This window comes from Marmota monax, unplaced genomic scaffold (assembly GCF_021218885.2).
Source record: "Marmota monax isolate L192 unplaced genomic scaffold, Marmota_monax_Labrador192_F-V1.1 WCK01_AAM20220418_F8-fsc00054, whole genome shotgun sequence".
Classification (NCBI taxonomy): Eukaryota; Metazoa; Chordata; class Mammalia; order Rodentia; family Sciuridae; genus Marmota; species Marmota monax.
The window spans coordinates 10,460,447-10,475,423 of NW_026692145.1; the positions used below are offsets into that span (position 1 = coordinate 10,460,447).

At 42.3% G+C, this 14,977-nt stretch overlaps 1 long non-coding RNA gene across 1 annotated transcript; it reads left to right on the top strand.

The window, feature by feature from the left end:
- Window positions 1-963: 963 nt before the first annotated feature.
- On the top strand, window positions 964-3,422 carry LOC124109061 (uncharacterized). The gene is made up of 3 exons (XR_006856860.2): window positions 964-1,169; window positions 1,969-2,128; window positions 3,190-3,422. It is a non-coding gene; the product is annotated as an uncharacterized LOC124109061 (long non-coding RNA).
- The last annotated feature ends 11,555 nt before the right edge of the window (window positions 3,423-14,977 follow it).

Consider the following 14,977-nt stretch of genomic DNA (forward strand, 5'->3'; position numbering starts at 1 on the left):
TTGACAGTTCTGAACCCGCCTCATCACCTTCCGTTGGGAAGTTTTCATTCTTATTGGGGGATCTTCTGAGGCTCAGACTTGGTTGACAACTCCTGGGGCCTGGGATTGACCCCCTGCCCTTCGAGTAGTGAGGCCTCGTCAGGCACCACCCACAGACTGCTGTCTTCTTGGAAAGAGGCTTCTTTGCCCCCTCTTTCCCCTCCCCTCTGTGGCAGCCTGCTAGACAGCCACCATCTTTGCTGTCAAAGTTGCCCCACTCCGATCGCAGCTCAGTTGAGGTACCGATTGGTGTCATGTCTGCCACAAGGAATAGAAAACGTACCCGAGAGGGCCAAAACAGGCGGGTAAGCCCAATGGGAGAGTGGATGGGGCTGTTGGAGTGGGTGAAGGGATGGACCGCGACTTGGGCCCAGATGTGGGTGACATGGCACCTGAGGCCATCAAAGCCCAGGTGACTGGGCCTGGGGTGGGGGAGGTCCCAGAGCCCAAGGGAGGCCCCAAGGAGGAAGAGGGAGCCCAGGCCCCAATCCTACCCAGAGCCTGGGAGGGTGGGGATGCGGAGGAATACTTGGATGTTGGGCCAACAGAGGAGGAGGGAGGGGACCTGGCAGAGAGCCAGGATATCGTAGTGGACACCTGTCAGTTGCTCATGCTTGGCTTCTGGTGCATGTTCCTGGATCTGGATCATTCACTTCTGCACCACATCTACTACAATTACCATACCCTGCTCCAGTCCCTTCGCAGCCAAGTGAACCAGCGATCCCGATCCCGCTCAGCTGTGTTAAGCAACTCAAATAAGCGCCAGGTGATGCAGATGCCCCAGAGACGAAGAACGAGGGCCATGACTCAGATGATCCAAGGCGAGAGCCAGGGCCAGGGCCAGGGCCTGGGCCTGGGCCTGGGCCAGGGCCTGGGCCAGGGCCTGGGCCTGGGCCTGGGCCAGGGCCTGGGCCAGGGCCTGGGCCTGGGCCTGGGCCTGGGCCTGGGCCTGGGCCTGGGCTTTAGCCTGAGATTGAGTCTGAGCCAGCTGGACACAACCGCCTCTATCCCAGTGGCCCAGCACACAACACAAAGCAGCATAGCAATTCAGGATCCAGAACAGCAGGCAGAAGAGGTGGTGGAGAAAGAACAGGCGGAGGAGATCACCGCACAAATCACCGATGTGAGAGGTGAGGAAATGGTGGACCCACAGCTGCAGAGGCGCTAGCTGGTGAGGCAAAATGGGAAAGCACTGACCTTGGGTAGGGAAGTGGTGGGTCCTGACCTCCTCCAAATTAAGGCCGAATGTGCCAGGTTAGAAGCCCAATTCAAAGCAACCTTTGCAGTTTTTTTTAAAAAAAAAATATGCTGTCCTTTACCAACCTGTATTTAATAAGAGTTGGGACTGTCAATGCGATTTGCCAGCAGACAGATGAATGTCAGGTGTTCAGGAGGGAGCTCGGGAGGAAATGGAAAGAACCCTGGAGGAAAAGAAATAGCAAAGGGTGCACTTCCTCTTTGGTTCACAGCTTTTGAAAGTGAAAAGGGTCTTAGAAAGTTGAGCCTAAAAATGATTTGGGAGCACTTGGTTAAAAAGACAGGTTCTGGGGTTAAGGAAACAATTGGCTTCACTGCAGAATTTGTCTTTGAGACAAACAAGTATTTTCCCAACAAAGTTCTGACCAAAACATTGAAAATGCAAACTGACCCAATCACTCTGACCCTTTCTTCCCTAAAGGAGAAGTAATCAGCAGCATTAGGAGGGAGATTTCCTGGGAAGAGGGGAACATGTCACTGTGAAAATGATTAAACAGAAGAAATATGAGGGCCATGGAAGGGTGATGTCAACCAGCAGGAAGGTGCCTGGCCATGTTTTCTTAGCTACTTCTTCTTGCTTCTCCTGAGGGGAGATGATTGGTGCTGCTGCTGGGTATGAATTGGGCTAGTTTTTCCATCTGATCTCACTGTTTGTATTATTCTTCACCAAAGAAATAACTAAATATGAGTATGAACACCTGAATGAAGACAATGAAGACTTTGTCATTAAGAAAGAGATGAAAACAGAGGAAGAAAATAAGAAGGAAAATGAAAAACAAGGAGGACTTGAATAGGAACCTGATCTGGTAGATAGCAACCCCAGAAAATTCAGGTATCTGTGTATAGCTTTGGGTATCACTCAAAAAATCCTGACATTTATCTGTTACTAACAGCTTTAAATTTTTAAAATTCTAGTAAATTAATTAAGTTTATTTAAAATTACATAAAAACTCAATTTAACTTACTAAGAATGTTACTAGAATAATCATGTAGCTAGTAATATAAAATATAGTACGTTCTGAAAAGTACTTCATGGCTATTCATCTGTTCTTGTAGGATCGTTTGTACTCTAGCTGTAAGACTACTATCAAGTGGTAAATATATCAGACTTAGTACCTGAGACCAATATCCATTAAGGAAATTTACCAGAAGCAGCAGCTAAAGTGGCTGGGCCAGGCACTAGTGGGGTCTTCATTACTTGGCCATTTAAATGGAGTTTCCTATACTAAATAGGATGCAACAGCTTACAGAATGTGACTACTAACAAATAGCAAAAGTTATGAATTTCAAGTAGGACCATATTTAATGGTTAATATCTAAATATGCATTTTGCTAGAATTTTTTTATATTTTATGTCAGTCAAAAGAAAGGAAACTTACAGTTCATAATTTATGACTGAGTTGATAATTAAGTCTTAAGGTATATGTCTTTCAGCATATTTAGATGCTCAACATTTTTCTCTTCTGTTTTTGCATTTTCATAGTTGTGTATTTTATAACAGCCTCTTTCTCACAGGGTACATGTGGAAACCAAGGATCTGGGAGGGTAAAGGAATACCATTTGTGGTACCACTAGAGGTTTAAGAGATTTATTTAAATTCCAGAATGGCCACTCAAACAAAAACACTACAAAACGTGCGTGCACACACACATACAACACAATTTTTGATGTTAGGCACAAAGGAAACAAGGTTGGTATGATCACATGATTGAAGCCATCAGTTTGACAAACACTCTGATATCCAAGCATGCACACTTTAAGAGGAAAACGTGTTCTCTACTTGATATATAGCACACAAATGCAGAAAATATACATAGGAATGTTACACTTAGAAAATCATGGGTGCTGGTTAATGTTGTGTAACTGTTTATTTTTTGTCATTTCATCCTGCAGTTAGGAGGAATAAAAAGAAGATAGAAAAGAAGAAAGAATCTGTTGTTCACTGTTTTTAGGTTTTTCATTATTCAGAAGCCCGTGGGAATTGTAACACTGATATTTTAATGTTCATCATCCTAAAAGTGATATTCTATGAAAAATACCTTTTTCTTACCTGTTGCAGTTATATTTAATGATGCTTAATAAAGTTAAAAGAAGGGTTTGTTTGAAATCAATAAAATAAAAATAAATAAAATATAAAAGGATATTAGAAATTCCTGGTCTTAGGACTCAATGTTCCTGGATGTGATTTCTTTTTATCTATTTTTTTTGTGGGGGGAAGGGGGGACTAGGAGTTGAATCCAGGCCCTTGCACATACTAAACACACTCTACCCCAGAGCTATAACTCAGTCCTATGGATATAATTTTTAGGGGAAGTTTGGATGCGTCCATTTTGAGTTTTCACAGCATTGTTATTTAGTCTTTCCATATATCTCCTTCTTGAATTGAAAGTTAATGACTTGTCACTAGAAGTAATAGAATTAATTTTCTAGAAATTTTCTCAGCAATATAAGAAGGAACCCTATATCAGTTACTATCCAGCAGGAACATATAGCACACTTATTTTTTAAAGAAGCATCTAATAAAGCAACTATTTACAAAATTTGGGTAGGATGTAGAAAAGCCATAGAAGATAACTGCAGAATGTGGGACTAACAAAGTAGGAGGCTGTTAACACCCTTCTACCTGAGGCAGCAAAGGAAGGGAGTGGTTTCTTGAACCTGGCTTGAGGGACAGCAAGTGACATGTGGAAAGGCTATTAGAGTAACTATGACCTTCAGTTGAGAGGAATAGCCAGTGAATAAGCCTTTTCCTACAAATTCTTTCTTCCTTCCTTTCTTTTTTTTTGGGGGGGGGGAATCAGGAATTGCACCCAGGAACACTAAGTTGCTTAGGGCCTTGCTAAAAAGCTGAGGCTGTCTTTGAACTGGTGATCCTCCTGCCTCAGTCTCCTGAGTTGCTGGGATTACAGGTATGTGCCACCACACCCAGCTATTTCTGCAAATTCTTGCCATTTCTCCCCTGGGCTCAGCTCAACTGGAAGCCATAGGCAATGGAGCTCAGAGATGTAGTATACACAGGTCAGCCTCTCAGAGCACAGAGTCAATCTAGGGGAGTGAACCAATAAAGGATATGCAACACAGTCCTCTGTTATCCTTTTCTCTTTTTTCAGTTCAGCCCAGTCCTTGACTTGTTTACCTCAATCTATCTTACAGTGTATTTTCTAGCCAGATACCAACCTTATCATCTTGTAACCTCTTAACTAATTTCTTATGTAAAACTGAAGATCATCCTTGGAAATTAATGCTTGTCACTGCTTCTTACTTGTGACTTCTGGCTTCCTTCTACCCTCATCACTTTGACTAAGATGTTTTCATCTTCTCTGGGTAACTGTGCCCAGTTCAGTATTCATTCTGCAACATGATTTGAACAAAGACTCTTATAGCAATTGTTCCTACTATATTTGCTTTGACCCTATGAGTGGTAATTGGATGTCACAGAGTGAGGTGGAAAGCACTTGTTTGGTGCCAGGCACAGTGACTCATGCCTGTTATCCTACTGGCTCAGGAGGCTGAGGCAGGAGGATCTCAAGTTCAAAGCCAACCTCAGCAATTCAGTGAAGCCCTAAGCAATTTAGCAAGACCCTGTCTCTAAATAAAATATAAAAAGGAAAAAAAATATATATATAAAAAGGGACTGGGGCGGGTGGCTGGGGTTGTGGCTCAGTGGTAGAGCACTTGCCTGGCATGTGTGAGGCACTGGGTTTGATCCTAAGCACCACATATAAATAAATAAAATAAAGGTCCATTGACAACTAAAAATTAAAAAAAAAAAAGAGGACTGGGGGGGGGCTGGGGTTGTGGCTCAGAGGTAGAGCAGTTGCCTAGCATGTGTGAGGCCCTGGGTTTGATCCTCAGCACCACATAAAAATAGAATAAAGATATTGTATCCACCTAAAACTAAAAAAAACTTAATTTTTTAAAAAGGATTGGAGATGTGGCTCAGTGGTGGAACATCCCTGGGTTCAATCCCTGGTACCAAAAAAAAAAGAAAGAAAGAAAGAAAGCACTCATTTGTGGTAGATTAATAGCTCAGTCGTAACTCTGGTTCTGTTTATTTCCATCTCCATCTCTTGCATGGCAACCACACTCATGAATAGATTAAGATTGCCAAGAGCAAAGACACTGAACCCCAAACAACCAAGCTCAAAGTATACCTCATCAGAGAAGGGATGAAAATGATTGGGGAGATGACATGAAGTTGAAGAACTAGAATTTCTTGCCCTGGCTGGGTGATGAAATTTTTAAAAGACAAGAAAGGGATTCTAATTAAAATAAGTTATACTCCATGAATGTATAATATGTAAAAATAAACTCTACTGCCATGTATACCTAAAAAGAACAAATAAAAATCAATAATTTTTTTAAAAAGAAAATTTTAAAAGAAAAAAAATAGCAGGCTACTTCAGAGTCCTAGCATATGTGTGCGAAAGGTAAACTCTTTTTTTTGGGGGGGGAGGGTGAAGGGGAGATAAACTCTAATTTGAAAACAGTGGTTACCTCTGGAGTGAGAAGGGAAGTACAGAGGGAAGTGCAGAGGGAGATTCAATATTTTATTTCTAGCCAGGCACAGCGGTTCACACCTGTAATCCCAGCAGCTGAGACAGGAGGATCACGAATTCAAAGCCAGCCTAGAAAAAGTAAGGTACTAAGCAACTCAGTGAGACCCTGTCTCTAAATGAAATACAAAATAGGGCTGGGGATGTGACTCAGTGGTCAAGTGCCCAGAGTTCAATCCCCAGTACCCCTGCAAAAAATTTGTTTCTTTTTCTTTCTTCCTTTTTTTAAAGTGCTGATGTTTGAACAGCCAGCATAATGCATGCTAGAAGTGTTCTACCATCGAGCCACATCCCCATCCCTTATTTATTTCTTACTAAGTGAAATTCTGAAACAGATAATAAGGATATGCCAGAATTTAACAATAGTGATTAGTGGGATATTAACTAAGAAATTCTTTGTACTTTTTTCTTTTTTCATGGTATGAAGGGTTGAACCCAAGGATGCTCTACCACTGAGCTATATCCCAACTTTTTTTATTTTTTTATTTTGAGACAGGGTCTTGCTAAGTTGCCAAGGCTGGCCTCAAACATAGGATCCTCCTGCCTTGGCCTCCCTAATACTTGGGATTACAGGTGCGCACCATTACACAAAGCTCTCTCTACTTTTCCATGTGTGGAAAGTACAGGTGACAAGAGGCAAACATCACAGATATTACCAAGCAAAGCATATAGAAAGTAAAGAATAATATAATCATCTGTCTGCAAGGTTTTAAGTGGTGTTCAGTCCAGTGACAAGCTGAGATCTGCTGGGATTCTGGAATCATGATGATACTAGCTGAATGAAGGTGGTATGAAGTCAGCATCCCTAGCCTTCCTCTACAAGGGAGATGGTTCCCTGTAATAAGTAGGAGCCAGTCTGCAGAGCCAACTTGCCTGGATTAGATCTTTTCTTTCTTTTTTTTTTTGTAAGCACTTATTTTTTTAGTTGTAGGTGGACACAATACCTTTATTTTATTTTCATGTGGTGGTGAGGATCAAACCCAGTGCCTCATGCATGCCAAGTGAGCACTTTACCACTGAGCCACAGCCACAGACCTAGATCTTGATTCTGGAACTTACTGGCTGTGTCCCTTCACCTGTCTGTATCTCAATTTCCTCATGTTTAAAACAAGATGAGAACATTAACCTATGTCAAAGGGTTGTTATGACCACGACTGAATTTTATGTTATTTGATGCTATGTTATTCTCCCAGTTAGTTGAACAAATGAGAGCAGTCCTTTGGCACAAGAATTAGCAAACTTTTTCTAGGAAAGACCAGATTTCAGGCTTTGCAGGTCATATAGTCCCTGTCCCAAATACTCAACACTGATATCATAGTGAAGAAAGCAGCATAGGCAATACATAAACAAATGAATATTGTTGTGTTTCACTAAAACTTTATTCATAAAACCATGCAGCAAGCCCATCACCTGCAGCATTTACCTCTTAGAAGAGTGGAAGCCTAGCCGGGCCCAGTGGTGAATACCTGTAATCCCAGTGGCCGGGGAGGCTGATGCAGGAGGATTGCAAGTCCAAAGGCAGCCTCAGAAATTGGGAAGGCCTTAAGCAACTCAGAAAGACCCTGTCTCCAAATAACAAATTAAAAAGTTCTGGGGATGTAGCTCAGGGTTAAGTGCCCCTGGGTTCAATCCCTGGTAAGAAAGAAAAGAAAAGAAAGAAAGAAAGAGAGAGAGAGAGAGAGAGAGAGAGAGAGAGAGAGAGAAAGGAAGGAAGGAAGGAAGGAAGGAAGGGAGGCCTAGACTATATGGAATAAGTGGCACACATTCCTATACTCCTTAAGAAATACTATATTGTGCATCCCTTCCAAAAAAAAAAAAGACAGAGAAATTTTGCTGGGTACAGTGGTGCTTGCCTGTAATACAAGTACTCAGGAGGCTGAGGCAAGAGAATCAAAAATTCAAGGCCAGTCTTAGCAACTTACTGAGACCCTGTCTCAAAATAAAAAAAAAATAGAAAGGGCTGGGGATGTAGCTCAGTGGAAATGTACCTCTGGGTTCAATCCCTGGTATCAAAAAGAAAGAAAGAAAGAAATTTTGAGCCAGATGTCAGGCGTACCTGTAGTCTCGGCACGTAAGAGGCTGAGGCAGGAAGATTTCTTGAGCCCAAGGATTCAAGGCTAGCCTAAGCAACATACTGACATCTCATCTCGAAAGAAAGAAAGAAAGAAAGAAAGAAAGAAAGAAAGAAAGAAAGAAAGAAAGAAAGAAAGAAAGAAAAAATATTTTGTTTCCTTAATACACGCTCAGGGCCATATCTCCACCACTGCAGTGCAGCTAATCAGATTCTGCTTGTGATGTTCCAGTTGCATCACCCCAAGAGTTCCGCACTGAGAGGCTCTCTTTAGTTGCACCATCACTACTTGAGAACATTTGCTATCTTTGTTAACACATGGGGAGCCTCTAACTAGGGCACTCAAACCTTGCTCCGAATTTAGGATGCACAGCTCACATAAATTCTATCATAGATAATGGCATGAGTCAGCCATTAGGTAGGGGCCAGACACACACCTTGAGAAGACCACTGTCTAGCAAGGGCCAGGTAAAAATTCATCACTTACCACTGTGCCAGGGGATAGTCATGATATGTCCCCTAATCTCACATTTATCTCAGTAGACATTACCAGCAATGACATTATGGTACAATATTACTGCTAGAGATATGACCCAAATACCTGCCTACAGAGAGTACTTCCAAGACCAGTTCATGGCCAAACCAGAGTTTATACCCAACCCTCAGCTAGACATATTAAAAGAGCTGCCCTCACATGCAAGATCCTGCCTCCGCTGTGGGGGCAGGCTTTTCTGAGACCAGGATGCAAATACCTCCCCGCTCCCTCTGACACTGATTTGACACAGGTCTGAGCATATACCCATGCCAAATTCAGTCCCTAGTACATAACCAGTAACATAACCTAGTACATAACCTAGTACAGAAGCGCTCAGTGGTAGAGCGCTTGCCTAGCACATGTGAGGCACTGGGTTCGATCCTTAGCATCACACAAAAATAAATAAACAAAAATAAAAGTATTGTGGCCATATACAAAAAAAAAGAGATTAGGGACTCCCCAAGACATTCTTGAGCTACACAAAACCATAGTTCAAGACCTCAAAGAATGGTCTCAATTCAGTCTCTGGCCTTTATGAGTACACCTGCCAAGTAATGTCCCCAAACCAGAGATAACACAAAACCCCTTTAGAGTGAATCCTCCAGAAATTGGCTCAACCCATGCCACCTCCAAGCAGCCCTTCATTAGAACTGAGTGCAGGTCAATAAACCCACTGGCTGCATCTTGCTGGGCTGCAACTCACAGCAAGGCTTCCTAAACTTCCCCTGCTCTACAGCAGAAGGGAAAGGAGGGAGCCCTGCCTGGGACTGGCATGCCCACCTAGAGGGACCAACTGTCCCACCATGCCCAGGAAGGTCTTGATTTTTACATTGGAAAGTCTGGCTCTCTGGGGAATTCTCCAGTCCCAGGAAAGCTGGCATGGTTGCTGCCCTGCAGCCGCCCCTCTTCCCTGGGATGGAACATGCATCATCGACAAGAGAGAGCAGACAGTCCTCCTGGCTAGGCCTGCAGGGAGGCGCTGGCTCCCCTCAGAGTCCAGAAGTCATCACTTGACCTGAAATTGTAGGGCCATCACTGCCAGTCCTGCAGCAGCTGAGGGCTTCTCCCTCCCTGCAAGCCGCCCCTGCAGCCTCCCTGTCTTCTGCCTGCCAAATTATCCTCAGGAACAGCAGGAATCCAAGGGCCCTTCATGCCTCTCAGGATGGCTAAGTCTGCATGGACGCTTCTAAGCTGATTCAACACGCATTTACTGAGCCCTCTGGGGGCTATTAGAGGTGGCCCTTGCTGCCACTGGCTGGGAGCAGACCTCATTTGACAGCCCCTGCTGCCTTCTGCAAGGGCTTTTCTGCAGCAATGAGCAAGGCCTGAATGTCCCCTCTTGCCTGTGCACGGGAGCTTGGGAACCCCAAGTGCAGGTCCCGCTGTTCCCTGGGCTTCCAACCACACAGGCCTCCAGCTTGAATGGCACCCAGTTTTTTGGAGCTGTGGCTCAGAACCAGGTCCAATGAATGCCCTGGTCCTGGGAGCCTGGGAGGTGAGTGACAGGATCCTTGCCCTGAGGACCTAAGATCTGGAGGGGAACAAGTGGGCCCCCAGAAACATGTGGTCAGACTGTGATGGGCAAGTCTAGGTGCTGTGGGAGGGATGGCCCAAGGCTTCTTGGGAAGGGGACACCTGAGCAGAGGTTCACAGCCCACCTGCAAGTTGTCTGAAGTAGGGGGCTATTAAGGAAGTCTCTCTCTTTTTGTGTGTGTGTGCTGCTGGGGATTGAACCCAGGGCCTTGCGCATGCGAGGCAAACAATCTAGCAACTGAGCTATATCCCCAGGTCCAGGGAGGTCTCTTTTTGTTCAGTACTGGGGACTGAACCCAGGGGTGCTTTACATCCTGGGTTCACATCCCTGGCCCTTTTTATTTTTTATTTTGAGACAGTGTCTTGCTAACTTGTTTAGGGCCTTGAGAAGTTGCTGAGCCTGGCCTTGAACTTGTGATCCTCCTCCCTCAATCTCCCAAGATGCTGGGAGGGGTGTTAAAAAGGAGGAAGAGATAGGAGCAGTGTTCGAGGTCCTACTGGAGGAGTGTTTCATGGAAGCAGGTAGGATCTATGTGTCCTATTCCCAACGGGTCCATAGAAAAACAAGCTTTGGTACTGATTAGTGGGCATTACACACAGGCCTAATCTGAGTGAGGATTTCTTGTATGATGAATGATGGCCCAAATGAGTCTTCTTGTGCTATCACATTCTGTACTGATCCTTGACCTCTGTGGAACAGGGTTTATTTGTGAATTTATTTGTGCTGGGCAGTGGATTGTGCTTTGGCTCTAATTCCTAATGGGGACCGTCATGCGGTTTGTTGTTACAGCAAGAGTATGTATTTGGGCCTGAGGTTTGACTTTCCCCTGGTCCATTTTTTCATATAGAGAGGCCCGAGTGGGAGACTATGCCCTGATGGTACCTGTATTGGTTCTGATGTGGACCATGAATCACGCTTATTTGAAGAGTCAGTAGGAATGGGTATAGGGTTCATCTGGGAACCTTAGATGTCTGTATGTTCCAAGCCATTCTGTGGGCATGGGCTGAGGTCTGAGCAAGTTCTGTCTGCCAGCTCACTGTGTGATGTGTGTAATGCATGTGAACTCTGTGAGATGCAGGTACTGCATAGGAGTTTGTTGCTATAGATAAAGCTATTTGTAGATATAAACCCTCACCTGAGAGATCCCCTGTTAGTATGCTGAAGGCTGCTATGTTTTGGAGGCTCTCTGTGAAGCACAGGAGAGGTGTTTTGGAGGCTCTCTGTGAAGCACAGGAGAGGTGTTTGATTTTGAGGTACTTTCAGGTAAAATAAAACAGCTTTGAATTAGAGTAGAAGCAGTGGGACAAAACTCACCCCTCCCCACCCTGCATTGTCAGGAACATCTTGGTATGAGAGAAATACACTAGTAACTAATAGAAGCCAGAATGGCTGATTCTGTAGGACTCAAGAAAAGATTGGGAAGTGAGGAGTTCATTGTCCTGTCTGGGGATGGCATACATCTCAAGGACAGAGAGTGAGGGTGGGTATGGAGGAATGACCCCTGAATGGGGAACAGCTTCAAAAGGGAGAGCTATGAACTGGGGAGGAGAAAGAAGGGAAGAGTTAAGGAGGAATTATGTGCCACTTCACATAAGTATGTCCACTCTGAGTTATAGGGGTCCTGGGACATTGTCCTCTCAGTACTCATGACTGCCCTGCAGCACCTGATGTCTCAAAGCCCACAGGTTGATCATCTCTGGCCATGAGTTGCTTGACCATGAGTTGCTTGACCATGAGTTGCTTGACAGTGTAGCTTAAAAGATTCATTTCTATGAATACCATGATAATAAAAAGTCTAGAAAGCCCTGAATTAGGAAGCAAGGAGTGCCCAAGGTGCCACTCCTGATCTTTCTACCAGTCTGACTTTGTACAGCTTTGAATCACTCAAGTGAAACCTTAAGAACTGCTTAAAGTCTTCTACATCAGACTCAAGCAGACCAGGTAATTCAAACCAACCCTTCTTCAAAAGAGAAGCTAAAAATGTGAACAAAACATATGAAAAGGTATGTCTAAAACCATCAAATGGGCAATTTTAGTGATTCACACTCCAGGAGATAATTAAATAATAGGAGGATATTATGACCAACTTAATATTATCTCTTGGAATTTTTTTCCCCTGATACTACGGATTGAACTCAGGGGCACCCTTCCACTGAGCTACAGCCCCAGCCCTTTTTCTTTCTTTCTTTTTTTATTTTGAAGCAGGGTCTTGTTCAGTTGCAGAGGCTGGTCTAGAAATTGCCATCCTTAAAAAAAAGAAAGGTGGGAGGGCCGGGGATCTCATGAAAATCAAAGGGAGATCAGTAGAAGAAAGGGACCAGGGAGTAGGAGTGGGGGAGGGAAGGAGGAAATGCTGGGGAGTGTTATTGGCCAAACTATATTGTTAAATTGTGTGCATGTACAGATATGTAACAACCAAACCAACTATTTTATACAACTATAATGCACCAATAAAATATGTGGGAAAAAAAAAGAAATTACGATCCTTCAGTCTCAGCCTCCTGAGCACCTACAATTACAGGTATGCACCACAGTGTTCCACTTTTCTGGATCTTAAACCAATAAATTGCTCATTTGATGTTTTGGATCCTGGGATACCAATGAGCTATATCCCCAAAACTTTCAGTTTGAGACAGGGTTTCACTAAGTTGCTTAGGCTAGTTGCTGAGGCTGGCTTTGAACTTGCGATCTTTCTGCCTCAGCCTCCTGAGTAGCTGGGACTATAGGTGTGCACCACCATGCTCAAATCATTTGATGGTTAAAAACTACCTTTTAAATTTATCTTTCAAAGGAGAGTTGAGACAAGGTCTTGCTAACTTGTTTAGGACCTTGATAAGTTGCTGAGCTAACTTGTTTATGGCCTTGATACTAACTCTTCTTAGTAAAATGGATAAATTCCCTGAAAACACAACTTACCAAAATTGATGCATAACAAAATAGAAAACGCAGATAAAATTAAAGCTCCAGATCTAGATATTTTTATAGTTGAGTTATATAAACACTTGAAGAACAAATAGTTCCAATCTCTTCCAGAGATTAGAAATAGATAGGATAGTTTTTAATTCAATTTATGAGGCTTCTATACTCTTGGTGTCAGAACTATCAAGAAAGACAGTTTGATAAAGGCAAATGATATACCAATCTCATTTACATAGATGCAAAAATCTTAAATCAATTTTAACAAATCATATCTAGCAATATGTGAAAAGAATAATATATCCTGAATAAGGTAGATTTATTTCCAGGAATGCAAGTATATTTTAACATTAGAGAATCAATTGTTTAAATAGGCCATCTTAACATATTAAAATAGAAAACTATATGGTAAACTCAGAAGGTGTAGAAAAACATTTTATAAAATTTAGTACCCATTCATGATAAAAAACTAGTAGCAAAATACAGATATAAAAGACTGTCCTTCATTTGATAAAGATCTTTAAAAATTTATAGCTAGTATCATATTTTAAATTTTTAAAATAAATCTTTGTAGTTGAAGATGGACAGCATATCTTTATTTTATTTGTTTATTTTTATGTGGTGCTGAGGATCGAACCCAGTGCCTCACATGTGATAGGCAAGCACTCTGCCACTGAGCCACAACCCCAGCCCCGCTAGTATCAAATTTATTGGCAAGCAGTTGAAAGCTTTTCTTTTGAGACCATGAACGTGACAAAGATGATTTCTATCACCACTGTTTTTCCTCACCATTGTAGTGGTGGCTTCATGCACTACAGTAAGGGCAAAAATAGTATAATATTTTGAAAGCATAAAACAGAATTTTTATTATTTGCATATAAGATTACCATGTATGCAAACATTTGGAAAGTATGTGCAGATCAATGAGTAGGATTAATGAGACAGTTCCACCAGGATTTTGGATAGGACTTTATACAGTATTTAATTTTATTTCCACATAAGGGCAACAAAGGCTTATTAAAATGGAAATTAAAAACAGAATAGTATGTTGAAGAGCCTAGGGGCAACTGTACTGATGCCTGAAATTTGCTTCAAAATACACCCCAAATATCAAGAATTAGTAGATGCATAGAGGGATAGATAGATGGATAGATCATGATAAATATAGTAAAATATATATGTTAATGATGAAGTCTGGATGGGAGGTGTATTGGTTTCACATAAAATTATTTTATCTCTTTTGTATATTTGACAAAAATCATAATAAATGTTGGAAAAATCCTGAAACAAATAACAGACAGATGTTTACATACTCTATGGATAAAAATATAAAAATTAAGAAACAATTAAGGCAGACCTAAATAAATGAAGAAATAAATTATTTCCATAGATTGAGAGACTGAATGATGTCTTAAAAAGCCAAATGATCTATAGAATCATTACAATTACATTTAAAATCCTAGCAAGGCTTTCTCTCTCTCTCTCTCTCTCTCTCAAGAGAAAGTTTATTTCGGAGCTCACGGTTTCAGAGATTTGAGTCCATAGAGAGCTGGCTCCTTTCCTCAGGTGAGGCAGAACATCATAGCAGAAGAGTGTACAAAGGGAAGTGGCTCAAGACATCATGCCATACCTTTATTTTTTATTTATTTATTTTTATGTGGTGCTGAGGATGGAACCCAGTGCCTCACCCATGCTAGGCAAGCGTTCTGCCACCATGGCATTTGCAGGTAAATGGATGGTGTTGGAGAAGATAATGCTAAGTTAGACAATCCCAGAAAAACAAATGGCGAATGTTTTCTTTGATATAAGGTGACTGACTCATAGTGAGGTAGGGAGGGGGAGCATGGGAGGAATAGATGAACTCTAGATAGGGCAGAGGGGTGGGAGGAGAAGGGAGGGGGCAGGGGGTTAGCAAGAATGGTGGCATGTGATGGGCATCATTATCCAAAGTACATGTATGAAGACACTAATTTGTATGAACATACTTTATATACAGAGATATAAAAAATTGTGCTCTATATGTGTAATAAGAATTGTAATGCATTCTACTGTCATTTATTTAAAAAAAA